Source organism: Cetorhinus maximus, chromosome 21 (assembly GCF_964194155.1).
Source record: "Cetorhinus maximus chromosome 21, sCetMax3.hap1.1, whole genome shotgun sequence".
Lineage (NCBI taxonomy): Eukaryota > Metazoa > Chordata > Chondrichthyes > Lamniformes > Cetorhinidae > Cetorhinus > Cetorhinus maximus.
In genome coordinates this window covers 29,323,277-29,337,701 of record NC_135899.1, presented here as the reverse complement: position 1 = coordinate 29,337,701, position 14,425 = coordinate 29,323,277, and positions in this window count along the sequence as shown.

Sequence of the window (14,425 nt, the reverse complement as noted above, 5' to 3'; positions counted from 1 at the left end):
CATGATATGAAGAAACAGCTGAAGGCACTGAATACTGCAAAGGCTATGGGCCCTGACAATATTCTGGCAATAGTACTGAAGACTTGTGCTCCAGAATTTGCTGCACCCTTAACCAAGTTGTTCCAGTACAGCTACAACACTGGCATCTACCCAGCATGTGGAAGATTGCCCAGATATGTCCTGTCCACAAAAAGCAGGATAATTCCAACCCAGCCAATTACCGCCCCATCAGTCTACCCTCAATTATCAGCAAAGTGATGGAACAGGTCATCAACAGGCTATTGAGCAGCACATGGACAAAGGAGCTGAACGCCAGAGGTCAGGTGAGAGTGATGGCCCTTGGCGTCAAGGCAGCATTTGACCGAGTATGGCAACAAGGTGCCCTAGCAAAACGAGTCTATGGAAATCGGAAGGGGGGGCGGGGTGAGGGGATGGGGGTGGGGGGATTGTCCACTGACATAGCACATAGAAAGGTGGTGTGGTTGTTGGAGGTCAATCATCTCAGTTCCAGGATATCACTGCAGGAGTTTCTCAGGGTAGTGTCCTCGGCCTAACCATCATCAGCTGCTTCATCAATGACCTTCCTTCCATCATAAGGTCAGAAGTATGGATGGTCGCTGATGATTGCCCAATATTCAGCACCATTTGTGACTCCCCAGAAACTGAAGCAGTCCAAGTTTAAATGCAGCAAGACCTGGACAACATCCAGGCTTGGGCTGACAAGTGGAAAGGAACATTCACACCACACAAGTGCCAGATAATGACCATCTCCAATAAGAAAGAATCTAACCATGCTCCTTGACATTCAATGGCATCAGCATTGCTGAATCCCCCAACTATCAACATCCTGGGGTTTACCATTGACTAGCCATATAAATAGCATGGCGATAAGATAAGGTCAGGGGCTAGGAATCCTGCAGCGAGTAACTCACCTCCTGACTCCCCAAAGTCTGTCCACCATCTGCAAGTCACAAGTCAAAAGTGTGATGGAATACTCCGCACTTGCCTGGATGAGTGCAGCTCTCACAATATTCAAGAAGCTTGACACCATCCAGGAAAATGCAGCCCTCTTGATTGGCACCCATCGACAATCACGCAGTTCCTCCACCACTGACACACAGTGGCAGCATCTACAAGATGCACTGCAGGAACTCATCAAGTCTCCTTAGACAGCACCTTCCAAACCCACGACACACTACCATCTAGAAGGACAAGGGCAACAGATAGATGGGAACGCCACCACCTGAAAGTTTCGCTCCAAGGCGCACAGCATCCTGACTTGGAAATATATCGTTGTTCCTTCACTGTCACTGGGTCAAATTCCTGGAACTCCCTCCCTAACAGCACTCTGGGTGTACTTACACCAAATAGACTGCAGTGGTTCAAGAAGGCTGGTCACTGCCTCCTTCTTAAGGGCAATTAGGGATGGGCAATATTTGCCAGCAATGCCCATGTCCCATGAATGAATTAAAAAGTGAGGGTGATAGGTTATCGGGGCTAGGCAGTAATGTGTAGTCGTGGTTAAAATCAGATGAGCCATGATCTTATCGAATGGCAGAGCAGGCTCAAAGGGCCGATTGGTCTATTCCTGCTCCTAATTCGTACGTATGAATGTAAAGCTGCTGAGTGCCGAATCAAAAGATGAGGTGCAGTTCATGGAGCTCGGGTTGAGCTTCACTGGGACCCTATAGCAGGCCATGGGCAGAAAGGTCAGAGTCGGAGCAAGGTGAAGAATTAAAATGACAAGCAACCGGAAGCTCAGGGTTCATGTTTGCTGATTGAACATAGGTGTTCTACAAAGCAATCACCCAGTCTGCGTTTGGGCTCCCCAATATAGAGGAGACCACATTGTGAACAATGGATACAGTCAATTAAATTGAAAGAAGCACAAGTAAATCGCTGTTTCACTTGGAAGGAGTTTTGGGGCCCTTGGGCAGTGAGAAGGGAGGAGGCAAAAGGACAGGTACTCATCTGTGCTTGTACAGAAAGGCGCCATAGGGAAGATAGGAGATTTGAAGTGGCTGAGGATTGGACTAGGGTACCTTGGAGAGAATGGTTCCTGGTTTGAGGAATGTTTAAGGAGGTTTATGGAATGTTGCATTTCATCAAGATTTGGAATAAAAAGGGGTGGAACTTATGTTCCAGCTGGATAGAACTATGGTTAGACCCCATCTGGAAAACCGTATTCAGTTCTGGACACCGCACCAGAGGAAAGTTATCTTGGCCTTGGAGGGAGTGCATGTTGACCAGGATGAAACCAGGGCTAAAAGGATTAATGTGAGAGGATAGTTTGATTAAATTGACTTATTATCCCTTGAGTTTAGTAGATTGATGGGGTGATCTGATTGAGAGGTTTAAAATGTTAAAGTATTCAATGTTTTAGACACGGAAAAAGTGGACATAACAAATCAAAGAATGGTTACAGCACAGAAGGAGGCCATTCAGCCTGCCATGTCCATGCCGGCTCTCTGCAAGAGCTACTCAAAATAAGAGCTGGGTCATTCACTTTAAACAGAGATCCATTGATTTTTGCTACATAAGAATATCAAAAAATATGGAACATGGAACAAAAATGTATAAATCAAGTTGAAATACAGATCTGCTAGGATCAAACTGCACAGTGGAGCAGGCATGAAGGATCGAATGGTTAACTCCTGTTCCAATGTTCCTCTCTCTATGTCTCAGCCCAATGAATCTGTCCCTCAATTTGCCCAACAGTCGCACTCAAACTGACCATGGTTTCTCCCTCTTTCTCTCTCTAATGGTAGTGAGAAGCTCTCTGATCCTTTTTTTTGCAAAAGAATACTTTATTCATAAAATATCTAAAAGAACATTACAAAACATCTCAAATAGCCATCACAGAAAGTGCAATGAAATTCAAGTTTTCTATATAGATCATGTGCACTCTGAGGTGCTTCAATATAATTGTGATACATGTAATATTTACTGTATACATTCAATGTGAATCATGAAACATGAGGGGTTTTACAGTTTCCAGTACCTGGGTGTTCTATGGTTGAAGAGTCTTAGACAGCGACCTTTCCCCATTGCGCCTCTGCGATGGCTGCCCCAAACTTCAGTGAGTCCCACAGCAAGTAGTCCTGGACCTCAGAATTTGCCAGTCTGCAACACTCTGTCAAGGACAAGACTCAGCACTGGGCGACCAACAAGTTTTGGACAGACCAAAGAGCGTCTTTCACCAAGTTGATGATCCTCCAACTGCAGTTGATGTTTGTCTCGGTGTGCGTCCCTAAGAACAGCCCATAGAGCACAGAGTCCTGTGTCACAGAACTGCTTGGGATGAACCTCTGCAAAAACCACTGCATCCCTCTCCAGACCTTCTTTGCAAAGGCACATTCCACAAGGAAGTGGACAACAGTCTCTTCCCCACCACAGCCACCTCAAGGACAACTGTGGAAGGGGTGAGACTCCAGGCATGAGGGAAGGATCTGACTGGGAGTCTTTCTCACTGCCAGCCAAGCTACGTCTAGATGCTTGTTTGGAAGTTTTGGTGATGAGGCTTTCAGCCAAATGACTTCTGACAGTCTGCTCGGGGGACCATCTGACAGGATCCACTATCTCTTCAAACATAGGGCCTCTAGGAAATTACATGCACACTGCTGCCTGATGAACCTGTGGTCAAAGGTGTTTCTCTGCATAAACTTTTCTACAAGGGAGAGGTGGTTCAACATGGTCCAACTATTTGGAGCGTTCCACCGCGATGTGGCCAGATCCACCTGTTGCAACGCTGGGGACAGGTAGCACGTCATCAAGTATTGGCACTCGGTGTTTGCGTACTGAGGGTTTCGGCACAGCTTGATGCAGCCACATACAAAGATGGCCATCAGGATCAGGGTGGTGTTGGGTATGCTTTTTTCCTCCTTTATCTAGAAGTTTGTACATCATGTACCTGCGAACATGGTCCATTTTTGACCTTCAGATGAAGCGGAAGATGGCTCGGGTGGATCACCACAGCGCAGGAGTGAGGAATGGGCCAGAACTGCACCATGTACAGCAATCTGAGATTGCCTCACACCTGATGACCAGGTTCCTACCTGCAATGGAGAGGGAGCATCACTCCCACATGACCAGTTTTAGTTTGACCTTAGCTACTCTTTCCTTCCAGTTTTTAGCACATTCCCCAGTACCTCCGACCATGAGGGGGACGAAAGATCGGTCAGCCCAGTTCCAAAAGAACATGGCCTCACTCTTGCTGCAATTCACATTGGACCCCAAGGCCAATTCCAACTAGTCGCAGATGTTCATCAGTCTGTACACCGATAGTGGCGCAGAAGACAGACATTATGCATGTACAGGGAGGTTTTGACTTGAGTGCCTCCACTGCCTAGGATCATCACTCCTCTTATGCCCGAATCCTTCCTGATGGACTCAACAAAGGGTTCTTTGCAACACACGAACAGGACAGGGGAGAGAGGCAGCCCTGCCTGACTCCAGATTTAATTGGATAGCTTTCCGATTCCCACCCATTGATTGAAACTGCACTACTGATGTTTGTGTAGAACAGTTGGATCCAATTGCGGATTCCCTCCAGAGAGCCCATTTTGCAGAGCACATCCGTCATGTGGGTGTGCAATATTCTATCAAAAGCTTGCTCCTGATTCAGGATGATAAGACAGGTGTCCACACCACTGTCCTGTACATAGGCAATCGTATCCCTGAGTAGCGCAAGGCTGTCAGAGATCTTCCTGCTGGTACAGCGCAGTTTTGGTCGGGGTGGATCGCTCACTCCAGAGCAGACTTGGCCCAATTGGTGATGAGCTTGGACAGAATTTTACAGCCCACATCCAACAGTGAAATGGGTGGCTAATTTCTAATTTCCTCCATCTCCCCCGTCCACTTGTAGATGAGAGTGATGATGCCTTTCCTCATGGATTCTGACACGATGCTGGCCAGAAGCATACTCTTGGACTCTTCCAGCAGGTCTGGGCAATCCAGTCCCACAGAGCTGAACACAACTCAGCCAGTAAGCCATTGCTTCCAGGGGTTTTACTCTTCTTAAAGGCCTTAGTCAGCACATCCAGAGTTAGCAGTTTCTCCCGACTCTCCCATGTACTGTTGACAAACACGTCCGTGATGGGGACAGGAAGGACTGAGACGCCATGCTGTCTGTGGGCTTCACATCACACAACCTAGCATAAAAAGATTTGCTGATCCTCAAAATGTCAGACGGCAATGACCTTACTGAGCTGTCTTCTTCCTTCAGGCTGCTGATCACAGAGCTCTCTCTCTCTGTAGTTTTTGGAGGAAGAAATCCGAGCACGTAACATCCTGCTCCACGGAACAGACTTTGGACCAGAAGATGATCTTGGAGACCTCCGAGGCAAAGAGAGAGGCTATCTGGCATTTCACCTCTTGGAGATCCTCCTTGACATCTACCCCCATTGACTACAGCTGGAGCAGATTTTGCATGTTTTTCTGGAGTTGGGACATTTCCCTCTTTCTCGTTTTCACCTGCTCAACACCACTGAAGATGGAAAACCTCTGATGTTCTCCTTGATCTCTTCCCACCAGTGCATAGGGGACTCAAAGAGGGGTTTCATTGTTCTCAAACCTTTGTAATGCTCCTTGAGTTCCTCAATGTTTTTTGGGTCAACAGTTTCACATTCACTTTCCATGTCCCTCTGCCACCCTATGGTCTTCCTGTAAATGGCAGTCAGCCAGTAGGAGGCAGTGGTCAGAGAAGAACACCGGCTTGACATTGGTAGATCTGACTGTGAATGTTCGGGACACAAAAGGAAGTCTATCCTAGAATGGATGGACCTGCCTGGCCGCTACCAGATGTATCTATGCCACACTCAATCTTCAAAGTTGCTGAAGGTGTCATGCAACTTTGCGTCTTTCACTGTTTCCATCAGGAGTCTGGACGTGCTGTTGACCCTTCCAGATTGTCCAGTGCATTGATGGTGCAGTTGAAGTCACTACCCAGAATGACCGGTCTGGAAGTGACCAGCAACAGTGGAAGCTGCTGAAGGACGGCCAGCCACTGCTGTTTTGAGCTGAGGTGTACACATTAATTAACCAGAGCAGAGCATTCTTGTACAATATGTCTGTACAAGGAGGCGCCTGCCGACCATCTCCTTAATTCGGAGATGATGAAGTTGCCTCCCTGCTGCAGAATACCCAGGCCGGAGGAACATGAGTTCCTTCCTCCTGACCAGATCGATGGTCCATGGGACCACCACCGTGATCATTACCTGTCAGGGCTGAGGTGCGATATTACACACTCCTGCAGAAACAGCTTTGACTTTGGCACATAGCGTAGCAGATTCAATGCTACAAATGCTTATGGACACAATCTTTATCGCCATTTTAAAGCATTTTTTTCACTTACCAGACCTGTTCTCTTTGACAGTTTCAGTCCTTTGGTCTGCTTCTGCACACCCATAGTGTTTGCAAATTGTCTCCCTTGTGAGGGTTGAGGAAAACATGCTGGTCTGCCCCATTGGAAATGTTCCACCCAGGTGACATTGGGGGGATTCGTGCAAGGAGTGAGGCTTGGATTGTTCTCCCAATCCATTTCCCCTCAGGGATGTTGCTGCTCCTAGTTTCCTGCAGCTGGGGTGCGCCAAATGCTTCACTGCTCCCGGCTTGATGGAGCTGGGGTGCGCTGGCATCTTCATTGTCTCCAATGTTTTGGAGCTCCAGCTCCCTAGAGCGTTGCTGCTTCTTCTGGTGCCCCTCTTGTCCTTCTTCATCTGAGCAGCAGCAGCTCATGTCGGATGAGAGTTGCCTCTTGCCACTCGTCTGGGAGGTGACTTGGTCCCTTCTTGGCCCATTCTTCTTTTTTGGTCTTCTACACCAGCTGCCAATCCCCGGTTGATCCTCTGCTGGTTCCTCCTCAATTGATACGCTCTGCTGAGGATTGGAAAGTGCAGGGAGGCAGTGCTGGTGTTTGGCCATCTGCTGCATCATTCTTTTCCTTAGCACTTAGTCTCCTTGCAGTCCTTTGTCTGATGTTGTTCTTGCTTGTGGGTCTTGCAGATGATGACATTGCAGTTGGCCACTGCCTGACGAGATTTGCCGCAGGAATGGCAAACTTTAGGCTGCCCGGCATATACAAAGTAGCTGTGGCCTCCCACAATAGAGAAGCTGGGGGTCATCCATCTTGAGAGTAACCTTGACCTGCCATTTGCTGGTCCAAATCCCAAAAACGTCCTTGACCTTGGTGCAGTTCCCAGCCTTGTCGACGTACCTGGTGAGGAAGGTAAGCGCACCAATGACATGGGGGATGTCGGGGTGCACAGTAACCAAGCGGTCCCATTGTGACAGCAAAGTAAACAGCAACTCCACATGAGGATTCTCAGCTGTGGCAGGTTTCTCTTCTTCTCGAAAACCTTCAGGAATCTCACGAATGCCGCAGCATTCTTCAAAGTCACGTCAAAGTATCCAGCGTTGAGGAAATCCTGTAGAGAGTAGATGTCCGCAGCTTCAAATCCACAGGATTCCAAGAGGATTCCCTTAATGAAGAAGGCACAGTCAATGGGTGTCCCTCCTCCGCTGCCTTTCACCGCCACCCTAATTGTGTTACCCCTGGTTTGGGCTTGACTGGTTGCAGCCATCACTTCTTTAAGTTCGCGGTGTTTGGTACTGAAACTCCGTCAGGGAAAACAAATAACCACAGAAGAACTTCAAATACCAAAGGGCAAAAGGAGACAACATCGTTCTGTGTGGAGGGGACTTTCAAGAATGCTAAAACCCCCCCAGTAAAAGAAATGAAACCCACAAAAACAACACTTACACACATGCAGGGGCAACCATGATCATGGTCGTTCATCTATCCCATTACTCACTGGGGGTGAACGTGCCAGTACCCTGTCTGGCCAGTGAGACCTTCTTTGACCGCATTACCCACCTGCAGAGACCCCTTCACACAGAAGGATCAGCACTTTTAGTCCAATCATTTTTGCTTCCTTTGACAGGCTGGGATCAACGGTTTATGGGAAATTCCTTTCCTTTCCGAACTAAAGATCTCTGGGTCCCAGAGCTGTGCCCACTGTTGATTGTGTTAAACAAGGAAAACTCTTTTCTTCTCCGCCGATGCTGCCAGACCTGCTGAGTTTTTCCAGGTAATTCTGTTTTTGTTTTGGATTTCCAGCATCCGCAGTAGTTTTTTGTTTTTATAAGGAAATGTTCCTGTTTGCTCATCGCCTCTGTGCTGGTTGGTTGGATGATGTAACCGTATCAAATCGGAATAAATATTTCGCTTTGAGTTGTCAATATCCGGGTGGAAGAGTCTCGGATATTTTGCGCCTGTATCGGAATATACTATCCAAGTATTGTGAACTGTCCAATCAAAGAAACCATGTGCGCCTCATCGTCATTTGCTCGGGAGGTTAACAGGAGACGTTAGGTGATCAAGCAAGAAACTGAGTTTCAATAGAAAGTTTGTAGAACTTGATGTTATCCAATCCCGTAGCCACAATAGCTACAAAGTCCAGGTACAGAACTCAGTAAACGCTGGTGCGACAAAAAAAATCTGATTCTCGGCTGTCATATCCGAGGTAGCACTCATTCCCGCTATTAGATATTTGGACAAATCTCTCCAATTTGCTGCTACATTCGGGTATCAGTGCCTCCATGCATCCAGTACCCTGTGTTAAAGAAGTTACATCCAAGCATTTTGTTTATTTTCTACCCAAGGTTGGGAAGATCATCTGCCTCTGACAGTGGCCTGATCATCACATCTATGGCAGTTTGTGCATTTCCATTTTTATTGCAGATTTGTTGTATTTGCAGTTTTCTGCCTTTTTTCTGTACATTTTCAGTCGTTCCTGGCCTGTCCTGCTTGTAGGCACTCCTACCAGGAGTCCTGCTGTCGTGGTATGTCACCCTTTTCTGTCTTGTGCCGTCCTCACCCATCCCCAGTAGCTCGTCTGCAACCACTCTCTGACGTCCGTCATCTAACCACTGCTAGGTCAATCCCCTTTTCTGCTGCACTCCACTTTTCCCTCTAGGAGAGATTTCTGTAGCTTTTCAGCTCTTATGAAGTGGCTGAAATACTGACATTTTCTTCTCTGGATGTCACCTTTTAGAGTTCTTTTTGCTCTTGCAATTTCAAGAGCTTCTTCATTGATTGAGATCAAAATTGTGAGAGGCTTGGATAGCGTGGATTGGAGGAGCCTATTTACAGAATCACAGAATTTTAACGGCACAGAAGGAGGCCATTCGGCCCATCGTGTCTGCACCGGCTCTCCAAATGAGCATTATGAGTGCCATTGCCCTGCTTTTTTCCCTGTGCCCCTGCACGTTGCTTCTATTCAAATAATCATTTAATGTCCTCTTGAATGCCTCCATTGAGCCTGCCTCCACCTCACTTCCAGGCAGTGCATTTCAGACCCGAACCACTTGTTGTATGAAAAAGTTTTTTCTCAGGACACAGTTGCTTCTTTTGCAAGTCATTTTAAATATGTGCCTCTTATTCTTGATCATTTTACAAGCAGGAACAGCTTCTCCCGATCTACTCTGTCCAACCTACTCTTGATCTTGAAAATCTCTATCAAATCTCCTCTTAGCCTTCTTCTCTCCAAGGAGAACAGTCCCAACCTCTCCAATCTATCTTCGTAACTGAAGTTTCTCATCCTTGGAACCATTCTTGTACACATTCTCTGCACTCTCTCCAATGTATTCACATTCTTCCTATAAAGTGGCGGCCAGAACTGTACACAATACTCCAACTATAACAAGTGTCATATAAATTCAGCATAACCTCTTTGCTCTTGTACTCTATGCCCCTATTAATAAAGCCCAAGATGCTATATGCTTTATTAACTGCTCTCTCCACCTGTCCTGCCACCTTCAATGACCTATGCACATATACACCCAGGTCTTTCTGCTCCTGCACCCCCTTCAAAATTTCACCCCTTATTTTATATTGTCTGTCTGTGTTCCTCCTACCAAAATGCATCATCTCATACTTCCCCGCATCGAACTTCATCTGTCACATATCTGCCCACTCTACCAACTTGTCTATGTGTTTTTGAAGTTCTACATTTACTCCTCACAGTTTACAACACTCCCAAGCTTCGTATCATCTGCAAACTTTGAAATTATCCCAATGCAAACCAAGATCTAGATCATTAATATATGCCAGGAAAAGCAAGGATCCCAATACCAACCCCTGGGGAACTCCACTACAAACTTTCCTCCAGCCCGAAAAATATCCATTGACCATTACTCTCGTATTTTTCAGCCAATTTGGTATCCACGTTGCTACTGTCCCTTTTATTCCATTAGCAATAATTTTTCTCACAAATCTGTTGTGTGGCACTGTATCAAATGTCTTTTGAAAGTCCATGTACACCACATCAGCATTACCTTCATCGACCTTTTCTGTTACCTCTTCAAAAAACTCCAGCAAGTTAGTGAAACACGATTTTCCCTTTAGAAATCCATGTTGGCACTTCCTTCTCAATCCATATTTTTCCACGTGACTACTAATTCTATCCTGAATAATTGTTTCTAGAATCCTTCCCACCACTGAAGTTAAACTGACTAGTCTGTAATTGCTGGGCTTATCCTTACAACCTTCTTTGAACAAGGGCGTAACGTTTGCAATTCCCCAGTCCTCTGGTACCTCCTCTGAGTCTAGGGATGGCTGAAAGATTATGGCCAGTGCCCCTGCAATTTCTACTCTCACTTCCTTCAATATTCTTGGAAGCATCTCATCTGGTCCCGGTGCCTTGTCAACTTTAAGTACCGACAGTCTAATCAACACTTCTCCTTATCAATTTTGAACCCTTCTAGTGACAGAGTTTCCTTGTCTGTCACTGTGGCCTGGATAGCAATACCTCCTTGGCAATGACAGATGCAAGGTATTATTTTAATACCTTAGCCATGGCCTCTCCGTCCATGTGTAAATTCTCTTTTAGGTCCCTAATCGGCCCCATTCCTCCTTTTACCACCCTTTTACTATTTATATGTCTATAGAAGACTTTGGGATTCCCCTTTATGTTGGCTGCCAGTCTTTTCTCACAATCTCTCTTCGCATCTATAATATGCTTTTTCACCTCCCCTCTGAGCCTCTGTATTCCTCTTGGTTCTCAATTGTATTTTCTACCTGACACCTGTCATAAGCACACTTTTTGATTTTTATCTTAATATCTATCTCCTTTTTTCACCCAGGGAGCTTGGATTTGTTTGCCCTACCTTTCCCTTTCAATGGAATATACCTTGACTGTGCCTGGACCAATTCTTTTTTGAAGGTAGCCCATTGTTCAGCTACAGTTTTTCCCACCAATCTTTCATTCCGATCTATTCGGCCTAGCTCCGTTTTTGCCTCATCGAAGTCGGCTCTCGTCCAGTCAATTATTCTTACTCTGGATTGCCTATCGTCCTTTTCTATCATCATCCTAATATGTACAATACAATGATCACAGTCTCCTAAATATTCCCCCGCTGACACTTGATCTACTTGGCCCACCTCATTTCCAATAGCCAGGTCCAACAGTGCATCTTTTCTTGTTGGGTTGGACACATACTGCTGTAGAAAATTTTCCTGAACACAATCTAGGAACTTTTGCCCCTCTCCACCCTATGCACTACTACTGTCCCAGTCTACATTCAGGTAATTAAAGTCACCCATTATAATTTCCCTGCAGATTTGTTCTTCTACATCCTCCTCACTATTTGGCGGTCTATAGACTACACCGAGCAATGTAATTGCACCCTATTTGTTCTGTAGCTCTAGCCAAATTGATTCTGTCCTTGAACCCTCTGGGACATCCTCTTTCTCCAGCACTGCAATGCTCTCCTTAACCAACACCACCAGCCCTCTTCCTTTCCTTCCTTTCCCATCTTTTCAAGAATCCAGGAATATTTAATACCCAGTTCTACCCTTTCTTGAGCCAGGTCTCTGTTATCACCACAAAATCATATTTCCACCTGTGATCTTATTTACTATACTCCGTGCATTCGCATACATGCATAGTAACCCTGATTTAGATTGTGTTACTTTCTCCCTCACCCTAACTTCACTTATTAACTTACTATTCTCTATACTAGTCCCTCCCAGTATTTTGTGCACCCTGATATTCCTCAGTAATATTTTCTCTTGGTTCCCACACCCCTGCTCAGTTAGTTTAAAGCCCACCCAACAGCACTAGAAAACACCCCGCAAGGAACTTAGTCCCAGCTCCGTTCAGGTGCAACCCATCCAGCTTGTACAGGTGCCATCATCCCCAGAGCCAGTCCCAGTGTCCCAGGAATCTAAAGCCCTCCCACCTGCACCATCTTTCCAGCCACGCATTCATATACTTTATCCTCCTATTTCTGTACTCACTGGCATGTGGTACTGGGAGTAATCCGAAGATTACTACTTGCTTGCTAATTTTCTCCCTCGCTCCCTAAATTCTGATTGCAGGACCACACCCCACTTCCTACCTAAGTCATTGCTACCAATATGAACCCTGACCTCTGGCTGTTTACCCTCCCCTAGAAGAATGTCCTGCAGCCCCTTTGTGACATCCTTGACACTGGCACCAGGGAGGCAACTTACCATCCTGGAGTCACATCTATGGCCACAGAAACACCTGACTGCTCCCCTAACCAATGCATCCCCTATCACCTTTGCTCTTTCTCTCTTCTTCCACCCACCTGTACAGCTGAGCTGCTTGTGGTGCCATAAACTTGGCTCTGACTGCACTCCTCAAGAACCAGTGCCCTCACCAGCTTCCATAACGGAAAACCAATTTGTGAGCAGGACTCTGCCTACTTCTCTTGGACTGCCTGGTGGTCACTCATTCGTTCTCTGTCTCCAGGCCCTTAAGCTGCGGTGTGACCACCTCTCTGAATGTGCTATCCATGTAGCTCTCAGCCTTGTGGATGTGCCACAGTGCCTCCAGCCACCGCTCGAGCTCCAACCCAGAGCTCAAATGTGTGCAGCTGGCAGCACTTCCTGCACGTTTGGTCATCTAGGACTCCGGTAGCCTCCATGACTTCGCACATATTACAGGACACGCATTCCGCTCGACTGAGCTGCCTTGCCATGTCTTAACTCTACTTCCCTTACGTTAGCTCTATTCTACTTTGGGTTATTTATATTACTTTATTATATTGGCCCTAAATTTCCCTTATTCCTGGCACTTCTCAGTTAAATCCAAGTACAGCAACATTTTAAAAATATTACACTTTTCTAATTTATTCACCAGGTCCTACTTATCAAGGATGCCGGTCTTCTTTCTGAGGAAAGGTTGAAAAGGAGCACCTGCTCCCTCTTCACCAAACTCCCTCAGTTGCTCTCAAACTCTTTTTTTTTTGTAAAAATATACTTTATTCATAAAATATCTTCAATCACATTCCAAACCATTTCAAAAACACCATTACAAGGGTACAATCCCGGTTAAACTTTTACAAAATGTATCACCAGGTGCATCAGTACAAACAATATTACAATCCTTTACAGCCTGCTCTCAAACTCTTGCTACTTCTCACGCTATTTTTATATAGCTCTTCTGCTCTCCTCCAGGCGCTGCTGACTGTCCCAGGACCCTTCTCTCGCTCTCTCCTCTAGGTACTACTGACTGCCTGGTTCGGGGTTCTCCTCTCACACTCTCCTCTAGGTGCTGCTAATTGCCCTGTCCCAGGGTCCTCCTCTTGCACTCTTCTCTAGGTGCTGCTGACTGCCTGTCCCACAGTCCTCCTCTCACACTCCTCTTACCTTAGCAGAGAGGTCAGTGACTAGGAGGCACTGATCTAAAGTGATTGGTAGAAAATTTAGAGGGGAGATGAGGATTTTTTTTCACCTAGAGTGTAGTAGGGGTTTGGAGCTCACTGCCTGAAGAAGTAGCAGAGGCAAAAACTCTCAACTCAATTAAAAGGTTTCTGGATAAGCACCTCAAGTGATGTAACCTGCAGGGCAATGGACCAAATGCCAGAAAGTGGAAAAGCAGGTGGTTCATTTTTTGGCTGGCGCAGACTTAGTGGGTAAAGTGGCCTCTTTCTGTGCCATAAATTTTCTATGATTCATTTATATTATGGTCTGTATATAGAATATTAAGCATATGTCTTAGCATCCACATTTCAAAGGGCTCTATTTTCCTCCACAGATCTTTATTTATTGCCCAGGTTTCTGGCACATACAGGAAAGTGGATAGAATATAGCATGTTATGATTTTTTTCTTTATTGCAAGCTTGAGTTTTCTTGTTGTTAACACATCCTCCATCTTCACAAAATTACTTCTGGCTATCTCTATCTTTGTTCTGACTTTGGCATCACATCTACCATCTTGTTATCATTTGTCCTAAGTAGACAAACCTACCTACTTGTTCCAGTGTGACACCCTCCACTTAAATATAATGTCTTCCTTTTACCAACCGTTGTTTTCATCTTTTTGCATATTTTAAATTCAAGATTTCACTTGCTGTATGATATTTTGTACGGTTTCTGATTTGACAAGCGGCACTGTGT